A 12,125-nucleotide genomic window follows, 5' to 3' on the forward strand; every position below is an offset into this window, starting at 1 on the left:
ATGGAGCTTGACAATCTCCTTAACAAATGCCTTAGCGAGTGTCTTGGAACAGGGCAACTTAATGAATGGAACCAAATGACACATATTACTAAAACGGTCCACGACCACCCAGATGACAGTAAAACCCTCGGACACAGGAAGATCAGTAATAAAATCCATTGTGAGATGCGTCCAAGGCACACTAGGAACCTCCAGATGGCAAAGCAACCCCGCAGCAGGAGTATGTGAAGCCTTTGACCTAGCACACACAGTACATTGAGGCACCCACTAGATGACTTCCTTCTGCCATCCAGGCCACCAAAAACTGTGACTGATAAGTCTCTTAGTCTCCGAAATTCCTGGATGATCTGCCAGCCAAGACTCATGACACTCCACAAACAAATCTCTCCTAAAGGCTCTAGGCAAGTCTCTTAGTCTCCGAAATTCCTGGATGACCTGCCAACCGAGACTCATGACACTCCACAAACAAATCTCTCCTAAAGGCTCTGGGCACGAACAACCTCCCATGGGGAGTGTTAGATGGAGAATCATCTTGAGCTTTCAGAATCCCATTCTCCAAAACGAAGTCCAATGCCGCCACCACAACTCCTTTCTGTAAAATGCTCTCCTCCTCCTCGGCACCGACCATAGGAGAGAAGCTGCGAGATAAAGCATCAGCTTTAACGTTCTTAGTACCAGGGAAATAGGTAACAGAAAAATGAAACCGAGAAAAAAAAAGTGCCCACCTAGCTTGACGGGCATTCAAGCGATTGGCAGCATCCAGATAGATCAAATTCTTATGATCTGTGAAAACCTGAATATGAAATCCAGCACCTTGCAAAAAATGACACCAATGTTCAAACGCAAGTTTAATAGCCAGCAACTCCCGATTTCCAACATCATAATTCAGTTTGGTTTCCGAAATTTTTTTCGAAAAGAAGGCACAAGGATGTACTCCATCTTTGTTCTCCTGAGACAAAACTGCTCCGACCTCCACCGATTAAGCATCGACCTCGACCAAAAAAGGCTTAGTCTCATCAGGCTGCATAAGGATAGGGGCAGAACTGAACCTCTCTTTGAGATACTCAAACGCTTCAATGGCCTCAGTAGTCCACTGGACTGTATTCGCTCCTTTCCTGGTGAGATTGGTCAGAGGCTTAACAATTGCAGAAAAATTCTTAATGAAATTCCTATAATAATTGGCAAAACCCAAAAATCTCTGTATAGATTTCAAACCAATAGGCCTAAGCCGTTCCTGCACAGCCTGAACCTTCACCGGGTCCATCTCAAAGCCCTCACTGGAGACAATGTAGCCCAAAAAACGAATTTTCTGCACAGCGAACTCACATTTCTCCAGCTTAGCAAGGAGTGAATTATCACTCAATAACTGCAAAACTTCACGTACACTCTGCCAATGGGACTCTAGATCTGGTGAATAAATCAAAATGTCATCCAAATACACAACCACATCCTTACCAATCAAAGGTCTCAGGATGTCATTAATAAGGTTCTGAAAAAATGCAGGTGCATTGGTAAGACCAAAAGGCATCACCAGATTCTCAAAATGACCTACCAGAGTGTTGAAAGCAGTTTTCCATTCATCACCCTCCTTCACTCGTAACAAATTGTTTGCACCCTGGAGATCAATTTTAGAGAACCACTTGGCCCCACCAACTGGTTAAACAAGTCAGGAATTAACGGGAATGGGTAGGAATTGCGTACGGTAATCTTATTAATTTCCCGAAAATCCAGACATGGATGTAAACCCCTGTCCTTTTTTTTAACAAAGAAAAATCCAACTGCCACAGGCGACTTAGAAGGTCTAATGTGACCTGCAGCCAGGCTAGTCTGTATGTACTCCTCCAAGGCCTTTCTTTCAGGGATAGTCAGATTAAACAAGCGACTCTTGGGAAGAGTAGTTCCAGGAACAAACTCAATGGTGCAATCATAATCCCTATGAGGAGGTAAAACTTGCGATTCCTACTCTGAAAAAACTCTCCAAAAATCTTGAATAGGTACAGGTAATTTCCCTTTTTCCACAGCCGCAATGCGACCATTACAACATTTATCATAGCACTTCAGACTCCAAGACTTAATCACATTAGTAGACCAGTCCAGCAAAGGATTGTGCAGTTTTAACCAAGGCAATCCTAGAATGACCGGAGAGGGTAAAGTATCTAATACACCAAGTCCAAAATTTCTTGGTGAACTCCATTGATAGTGAGGGGAAATGCAGCAACCTTGTGAGTAATACATTTCAAGGGAGTGTTATAAATTGCAATCACAGAAATAGGTGATGACAAAAGTTTGGATTTCAATTTAAGGTTTTCCAAAAACCCTTTATCAATCACATTAAGTGTTGAACCACAATCCACAAATACCTGAAATTCAATCAAATTTTCCTATAAAGTAGTACTCCCAGAAAGAAATACTCCTGCAGAGCATAAACAAGCTATACGGGCGTAACTGAACTTTTTTTTTTCTTTACTTAAACGAAGCTCAGAATACTTAATCAAATGGTCAGCTTTACCACAATAAAGACACAATCCCTCAGCAAACCTCCGATCTCTTTCCTGAGAGGAGCAGATTTTCTGGGGACTAGGACCTGGCATTACAGGAGTCTTTACCTCATTCCGTCTAAATCTCAGTCTCTATCCACACGAACAGCTAATTACATGGCATCCTGCCAAGTCTCAGGTGCGGGGAATGCAATTAGCAAATCCTTAACCCTTTCACTCAGACCAGCAAGAAATAGACATTTCAGAGCTGGATCATTCCATTTAACTTCTGAGGCCAATCTTCTGAAGTGTGTGCAATAATTTTCAACATCACTTGACACCTGATTCAAACACCTGAGGTCTGCCTCAGCAGATGAGATTCGATCAGGATCGTCATATAATAGCCCCATAGCAGAAAAAAATTCTTCTACAGACCTTAAACATGGATCATTAGGTTGGAGAGAACAGGCCCACCCCTGTTGTTTCTTTGCGCAAAAATGACATAATAAAACCAATGCGCTGTGATTCATTCCCAGAGGACCTTGCTCTCAAACGAAAATATAACAAACAAGCATTTTTAAAGGAAAAAAAATCTTGCTGTTTACCATAAAAAACATCAGGCAGTCCTACCTTGGGTTCCACAAAATGCGCTTCAGAACAGCCACTCACGTGTTGCTGGAGCTTGGCCACCTCCAGAGACAATCTCTGCAGGCGTTGAGCCAAATCCTGGACGGAAACTATACTGATCCCCGAATTTCTTTCCTTTTAGTTTTTTTGGGCTGAACTTACTGTTATGATCTGCAACATGTACTAAGGAAAGCTAACGGAAAATTGTCCCTACAGTAAAACTAAGCTGAATCCTTACGATGTAGCGGGCTGCCTGTTCCTAGCGAACAGACCCGCCTAAGTCCTTGGCTAGTCTGAATGAAGACCTATAGCATAAGGGGAGGGGTCCCTAAAAGAACTAAGGACTGGGACAAAAAATGGGACACCTCCTAAATAGAGAAGTTGTTGCAGAACACAAAAAGACAAACAGACAAGAAAGTGCAAGAGGTCCCAGAAGGACCAAACAAACTGACAGAGAAAGGCACAGAAGCACCTGACTAGACAAACAGTCAAACACTGAAGTCCAGCACAGCCAAAAGGGCAGAGCTGGAATATAAAGGCAGATGGTCACATGAGCGCAAAACACAAGATGGAAAAAACAAACAGGATAGTTCTAACACCTACTTGCTTTAGTTCTCTAAATGCTTTATTTTTGTCACTTATTTCACCCCTTACAGCTCTATTTAGCCATAGTGGTTTCCTCCTATTTCTAGCATGTTTATTCCCATAGGGTATATATTGTGCACAGGTCCTATTCAGGATGCTAATAAATGTCTCCCATTTGCTTTGTGTAGTTTTATGTCTCAGGATATCGTCCCAGTTTATTGCACTAAGATCATCTCTCAACCATTGGAAATTTGCCTTCCTGAAGTTTAGTGTCCTTGTAACCCCTCTACTACACATCTTATTAAAGGATACATGAAAACTTATTATTTTGTGATCAATATTACCCAAGTGACCCTCAACTCGTATATTTGATATGCAGTCTGGCCTGTTGTTTAATATTAGGTCTAGCAGTGCCCCCCTTCTTGTTGGGTCCTGCACCAGTTGTGAAAGTCTCTCATAGTTGTCAAAAACCTATTACCTTTGCTTGAACTACAGGTTTCCGTTCCCCAATGTATTTCAGGGTAGTTGAAGTCCCCCAGAATAATGATTTCTCCTTGAGTCGCTGCTTCATCTATTTGCTTTATGAGGATATTCTCCGCTGCTTCCATTATTTTTGGAGACTTATAGCAAACCTCTATCAGTAATTTATTATTTTTCCCCCCTCCCCTTATCTACACCCACAGGGACTCTACGTTTTCATTAGATTCACATATATTCTCACGCAAGATGGGTTTTAAGGATGATTTTACATATAAACACACACCCCCCCTCGCTTGTTTGTATGGTCATTTCTGAACAGACTATAGCCCTGTAAATTAACTGACCAGTCATGGCTCTCGTCCAGCCATGTCTCAGATATCCCCACCATGTCATAATTATTTTCCAACAAAATTAATTCTAATTCCTCCATTTTGTTGGCGAGGCTTCTGGCATTAGTGTACATGTATTTTATGCATCTCTCTGTACCTCTATTCCTTCTTACTATATTGACTGTTCTAACCCCACCCCCAATGTCTTTATATGTGCCCAGGTCACTATCTACACTATCTTCCCCACCTATAAAATGAATACCCTCCTCCCCAATCACTAGTTTAAACACTCCTCCAACCTTTCTCCCCCAGCGAAGCTGCACCCTCCCCATTGAGGTGCAGCTCGTCTCTAGCGTAGAATCTGTAGCCAACTGAGAAGTCAGCCTAGTTCTCCAGGAACCCAAACCCCTCCTTCCTACAACAGTTCTTGAGCCACTTATTTATCTCCCTAATCTCCCATTGCCTCTCTGGCGTGGCACGTGGTACAGGTAGTATTTCAGAGAATACCACCTTGGAGGTCCTAGCTTTAAGCTTGCAGCCTAATTCCCTGAAATTATCTTTAAGGACCTTCCACCTACCTCTAACTTTGTCATTTGTGCCAATGTGCACCATGACCGCTGGGTCCTCACCAGCCCCTCCCATTAATCTGTCAACCCGATCAGCGATGTGCCGGACTCGAGCGCCAGGTAGGCAGCACACTGTTCGACGATCCCTGTCTTTGTGACAGATTGCCCTATCTGTTCCCCTAATAATTGAGTCCCCCACTACCAGCACCTGCCTTGCTTGCCCTGCTCTCTTATCTCCCCCCTTACTGGAGCTAACACTCCTCCGGCTTTCAGAGGACATGCCTTGCTGCAGCAGTACTACCCCTGTACTGACACCCCCCTCATCTGCCAACTTTGCAAACTTATTGGGGTGTGCCAGATCAGGACTAGCCTCCCTGGCACTCTTCCCTCTACCCCACCTTCTAACTGTCACCCAGCTAGCTGCCTCACTGTCCTGCAGCTCCCTACTACCACCCTCCCCCACATCTACCCCAGTGAGCAGCTCCTCAGTGAGCAGCAGACTCCTTTCCATATTGTCAATGGATCTCAGTGTTGCCAGCTGCTCATTTAGATCCAGTACCTGGGCTTCCAAATGCACAATGTGCACACATCTAGCACAGCAGTATGCATCCACGACCGGCCTTTCAAGGATTTCATATGACTCACCCCCTGGGCCAGTGCTGCAGTGCGGCGCGCGTGCGCGCGGGGGATACCCGGAGCCGGATCCGATGGGGGTAGTAGTCTTCGTGTGGCGGTGACCCGGTCCGCGCCCAGGGTGGTCAAACTAAGTGGCAGTTATTGGTATGATGGTATTAGTGTCCGACTACGCCACCCGTTGAATGCGGTTATGAAACCGCCGCTGCAGGGCAGACCGCTGAGGCCGGTGGTATAGGTGTGCAGCAATGTTGATATAACCCCCAACGGGAGAGGTATGGCCTCAGGGCAGCGGATGTGGGTGATGTTGGGAGTGATGGTGTGGATGTCCCAGCACTAACGGTGCGACAAGGAAGCACGGAGACGCGAGGCTACAGTTCAGGGCCTTTACTGATGGTACAAGGCAAATTCCCCCGGGAGTACTGGCTAGTAGTTGGGGCCTGGTTAGTCTGCGAGTAAGCCGGAGTTCCCCTGGCCAGGTGGAGTTGTAGGCCTTCCCGTTAGTCTGTACCCTTCCTGGCTACCCTGCTTTCGGCGGTTACAAGTAGCCCACGTCCCTGGGTATACCGTGTAGTGCTCACCCGTATGGCTGGTGACCTGGGGCCTCCTGTTAGCCTCCGCTCCGGGATGGCGGTGGTGGTCCCTTCGTTGTGACTGAGCCTCCGGGCTTTTATGGCCAGAGGACCTGGAATCCCCTGCCGGATGGATTCTGCTGCTGGGTATATCTTAGTCCCCACAGCCTCGGACTCCTGTGTCCGGTTTTAGTACCTTCTCCCAGGGCGAGCTCTGCACAGCTCCAGCCCCTGGCGCTTCTCCTTGGCTCCTACAGAGCTCCTGATGTCTATCTGTCCCTGTTTCTGCGTGTCCAGACCAGACTCCGTCTCTGTCTGGAACTCCTCTCTCTAACCCTGCCTCAGCCCCAGTTTATGTAGGGGAAGTTCTTCCCCTCCCAGGACTGGGCAGGAGGTGTGGCATGCTTAGGATTCCTGCCCAGGAGACCTCCCACCTGCTCACAGACGTAATACTGCTATTACTGTGGAAACCAGACCCCTGGGGTGCCACATTCCCCCCTAGTGAAATTTAGTACTCCCGGACTAAACATATTTTTTTTTTTTCAAAACATAACAGGGTATAAACAATAACAATTAAATACATGAGATGGTCACGGCGTGTCTGTAACCGGGAAGCAATAAGGGTGTCCATTTCACCAAAGAACAGGGAGCCGTAACCAGGTAGGGGTCTGTCCTGCCCCGAGTCTTTAACAGTCTTTAGTCCATTCCTGGGTTACACTCCAAACATATTTACAACAGAGTTCCGGTTACTCACTGTCCATAACCTGTCAGTCCATATAAAGAAATCTGTAACTGAAAAACATAATTAGCAACGGCTACAACAAAACAGGTAAACATAAAATAGTTAAAGCAACTAGCCAACTTAGATTCTCCAACGTACGGACATCTGGCCTCTGGTAACCCTAGTGGACCTACGGAGCTCACTAACTGGTCCTGCACTACAGGGTGTAGGAGGTGTTATGGGCAGGCTGGGCAGCTTTCTGCGCACTCTTTGGCTCACTAGGGGCACGGCAGGCTCACTACTAGCAGAGGGTTGATCCTCCTGTACTGCTGGCGTGGACTCTTCTGCCTCTTGGGTCGGCTGCTCTTCCAGCTCTACTGGTTCCTCTGTAGGCACTTGCGGGACCGGCTGGAGAAAGGTGAGGACGGGTACCACGACAGCACCGTTTACTTGTGTCCAAGACCGGGGGAAGTCTCCGAGTACAGTCCTGATCATTTCTTCCCTTTCCTCTGCGGGTCGAGGGTTTTCTTGATCTTCCTCTTCAGGGTTTTGCAGCTGCTCGGGACACTTCTTCAGGTGGTCTCTGGAGACAACGGCTGTGGTTTCTCCTCCATCCTTACTGATCACGCAAATCTTTGGGTTCTCATGGCTTGATGGCAGTACGGTGTACGGGTCCTTCTCCCACTGGTCGTCCAACTTGTGGAGCCGTCTTTTCCTCTTCAAGACCTGCTCTCCAGGTACCAGGGGAACAGCGGGAGCATACTGATTATATGCCCTCTCTTGCCTTTCTCTAGCTTGAGACAGACTTCGCTCCACGCTCTCCTGCACTTTCCGATACTGCTGCTGCCGTCTTGTATCCCAGTCTGCCTCTGGCGAGGTGTCCTCGGGCGTCAGGACTCCCATATCCAGGTCGATAGGCAGCTTACCAGGCCTCGCTCTCATTAGGTAAGCCGGGGTACAGTTGGTAGAACCTACAGGGATGTGGTTGTATAGGTCCACCAGATCAGGCAGCTTCTCAGGCCACAGACTGCGTTCTTCCAGGGGCAATATTTTCAGGAGGTCTATCACCACCTGGTTCATCTTCTCGCAGAGTCCATTAGTCTGTGGATGATAGGGCGTTGTTCTTATCTTCGTGCAGCCATACAGGTTGCAGAACTCCTGGAAGACTTCCGCTTCGAAGGCTGGCCCTTGGTCTGTCAGCACTTGGTCCGGGTACCCGTGTGGACGGCAGAAGTGCTGCTGGAAGGCTCTAGCTGCTGTTTGAGCCGTTAAGTCCTTGACCGGGACCACCACCAGGAACCGGGAGTAATGATCTACGATTGTGAGGGCGTAGACATACCCAGATCTGCTTGGAGCCAGTTTCACATGGTCCAGGGCTGCCAGTTCCAGTGGCTGTCGGGTGATGATGGGCTGCAAGGGAGTCTTCTGGCTGGCACGGTCCTTCCTTCTTAGGTGGCACGGTCCACAGTCTCTGCACCACCTCTCGATGGCTCCTCTCATGCCTACCCAGTAGAACCATTCACGCAATAAGAACTCCAGCTTCTTCCACCCGAAATGTCCTGCTCCGTTGTGGTACGCCTCCAGAATCATAGCCGCGTCTCGTCTGGGGACCACTACCTGCCAGGTCAACTCATGTGTTCGAGAGTTAACCATTCTCCGGCACAACTTCTCCCTGTAGAGGAACAGCCTACTTTTCTCCTTCCACAGTTGCTTAGTCTCCTCTGGGGCGTCTGGGTCCAGACTGGCATCGGCTTGGGTCAGCATTTCCTTCACCAGACGGACTGCAGGATCACTATCTTGCGTCTCCGCCCAGTTGTAGTGGGGCAAGGGATTGAACGTCGCGGAGCGTCTGTCCTTCACACGGTGGGAATACAGGGTAATCCCATGACGGTGGAACGCAGGGAGCTCAACTTCTTCCAGATCTTCTGGATCTTCCCCTACGTCCGGTAAGTTCGGCATTCTAGACAGGGCATCCGTGTTGGCATTTGAGCGTCCTGCCCGGTATTTGATGGTGAATTCAAAGTTGGACAGGCGAGCCATCCATCTCTGTTCCAGAGCACCGAGCCTTGCAGTGTCCAGGTGTGTCAACGGGTTGTTATCCGTGTACACGATGAATTTGGAGGAGGCAAGGTAATGCTTGAAACGTTCGGTCACTGCCCACACTACTGCCAGGAACTCCAGCTTGAATGAGCTATAATTCTCAGGGTTCCTCTCGGTGGGTCGTAGCTTTCGGCTAGCGTAAGCGATTACTCGTTCTTTTCCTTGCTGGATCTAGGACAGCACGGCTCCTAGCCCGATGTTACTTGCGTCTGTGTGGAGGATAAAGGGCTGGCTGTAGTCTGGATATGCCAGGATTTCATCCCCCGTGAGGGCCATCTTCAGCTGGCAAAAGGACTCCTCTTCCAGCTTTTCCCACCTGAAGGGCGGCTTCTGGTTTTTGGCTTTTCGAGATTGACCTATCAGGAGGTCCTGCATAGGAGCTGCCATTTTGGTGAAACCGGGAATGAATCTTCGGTAGTAGCCTACCAACCCGAGGAACTGCCGCACTTCCTTTATGCTGGAGGGTCTTGGCCAGTCCTTAATCACGGTGATCTTATCAGGGTCAGGAGCCACTCCGTCAGCACTCACCACGTGTCCCAGGTATTGCACCTTTGGTTTCAGGAGGTGACACTTGGAGGGTTTCACCTTTAGGCCGTAGTTTGCCAGAGCTTCGAACACTTCTGCCAGGTGTTTCAGGTGGTCCTCGTAGGTCTTGGAATAGACGATGACATCGTCCAGGTATAACAGGACCGTCTCGAAGTTCCGGTGTCCCAGATAGCATTCCATCAACCGTTGGAAGGTTCCTGGTGCGTTGCAGAGCCCGAACGGCATACAGTTAAATTTGCTGAGACCCATCGGGGTGGTGAATGCGGTCTTCTCTCGGTCTGCCTCTGCTACAGGAACCTGCCAGTACCCGCTAGTGAGATCCAAAGTAGAGAAGAAGTTAGCAGATTTTAATGCAGCTAAGGACTCTTCTATCCTTGGTAACGGGTACGCATCTTTGTGTGTGATACGGTTGACCTTCCTGTAGTCTACACACATTCTCATAGTGTTGTCCTTCTTTTTCACTAAGACTAGTGGAGCTGCCCAGGGGCTACAGCTGTCCCTGATTACCCCAGCCTCCTTCATGTCTCTAAGCATCCCCTTGGCGTGTTGGTAGTGTGCAGGGGGTACGGGTCGGTATCTCTCCTTTATGGGAGGATGGTCTCCCGTGGGGATGTGGTGTTCTACCCCCTTTACTCGCCCGAAGTCTAACGGGTGTTTACTAAACACTCTCTCGTACTCTTGAACCACCCGATAGACTCCTTGTTTCTGGTGTGAGGGAGTGGAGTCAGTACCCAGATGTAGTTGCTGACACCAGTCCTCCACTGGTTTCTTAGAGCCGTTACCTTCCTCTGGTTGAGATGGAGGCAAGGGTTCCACGGCCTGTACAGAATTCTGGTTTATGGTGAACAATTTAGCTAGCGTGGCATACCGGGGCAGGTGTACTTCTCTCTCACCGATATTTATGATGCGAACGGGCACCCTCCCATGGCGTACATCGACCACCCCCCGTGCTGTCAAAATGGTGGGCCTACTGTCTGAGTAGACGGGTTCTACCATTGCTTGGTAGTCTCTACCTCTTAGACCAATAGCTGCCCGGCACCAAATCATCATCTCACTTTTTGGGGGCATGGCAATAGGGAACGGGTCACACATTCTCACGCTACCTATCTCACCACCAGATAGTTCCACCTGTTGCCGCTTCATCAGTGCCCGGATCTCTTTTTGGAGCACACGCTGCTGGCCGGAACTGGCGTTCTTGGCAACCTGCTGTAAAATGAGAATCACCTCTGCAAGACAATTTTCAATTACATTGGTTCCCAGGGTGATTCTAGGGTGACTCTCATGACGGTCTATGTCCACTATAATCAGTCCTTGTGCCGCCAGTTCGACTTTACCGATTTTAATGGTCACCTCCTTGAATCCCACCTGCGGCACGGGCTGACCATTGCTGGCGATGATACTCAGGTCGTCGTCTGGGTAGTGGGTTATGTCCGAATCATTCCAGTACTGCTTGAAGAGCACGTACGGGATGGTGGTGACCTGTGACCCAGTGTCTAGTAGGGCACTCATAGGAATGCCATCCAGTACCACAGGCAAGATTGGACGTCCCCCTACGTATTTATCACGCCAGTTTGATGGGCCTGATGGTCTTATGCCTGGGGGTTGGCCCTCTACCCCAGGTTGTGCCCGTTTAAATGACAGTACCTTGCCACATGTCCGGGTTGATTGCAGCGGCGGCAAATAAGTCGTCCGTCCTCGTTGTATCGATCGCTGGGTCTTCCTCTGGCCGGTGGGGTCCTCCTTGGTCGGCGCCACGGGATGTCCTCCGGTCCGGATGCCAGCTCGATCTTCCCTGCAGTAGAAACCTGTAAAGACTGCACAGTTCGGGTTAGCGCGGCAACGCTTTTAGTTAGCTCTTGGACCTGATGGTGCAGGTCTGTAGCCGGGTCACTGTTTAAAGCCTGCGCATCAGCTCCCACAGGCCCTGCAGACAAGGGCGCCGTCTCCTGGTGATAAGTGATAGCAGGGCGCCTGTGGGTCACAGCGCCACCTGGTGCCGGTTCTCGGAGCACCCGGATGGCTCTGTCCTTGAACTGTGCAAAGTCCAGGTCAGGGTCCTGTAAGGCCATCGCCCGCAACTGGGTTCGGTGGGCATTGCACAGTAGACCCTCAATGAATTGTTCAGTCAACAGCTTATCTTCATTTCCCACGCTGTCAGGGTCTGCCTGCTTAATGGCTCTCAGGGCCTCTTGTAGGTTTAGAGCATAGTCTCTTATACTCTCATGTGCCCGTTGTTTGCACCCATAAAATCTTAGTTTTATTTCGGCTGAGGTGCGGGTGTCAAATGTGTCTTTCAGCCGGGTTAGTATGTCTCTGACAGTACTCTTCCTCCCAGGTGGCCAGGACTTTACCTCCCTTTGGGCTGCCCCGATTAATTGGGCCACCAGGATGCTCACTTTTTGCGCCTCCGTGAGGGGATACACCTGGAAGAGGCTATCCAGCCTTTCTCTGAAGTCATTTAGGGTATGTGACTCCCCTGAGTACTGGGG

The sequence above is a fragment of the Phyllobates terribilis genome, unplaced genomic scaffold, assembly GCF_046119375.1.
Source record: "Phyllobates terribilis strain yellow unplaced genomic scaffold, ASM4611937v1 Scaffold_52__1_contigs__length_9100884, whole genome shotgun sequence".
NCBI lineage: Eukaryota > Metazoa > Chordata > Amphibia > Anura > Dendrobatidae > Phyllobates > Phyllobates terribilis.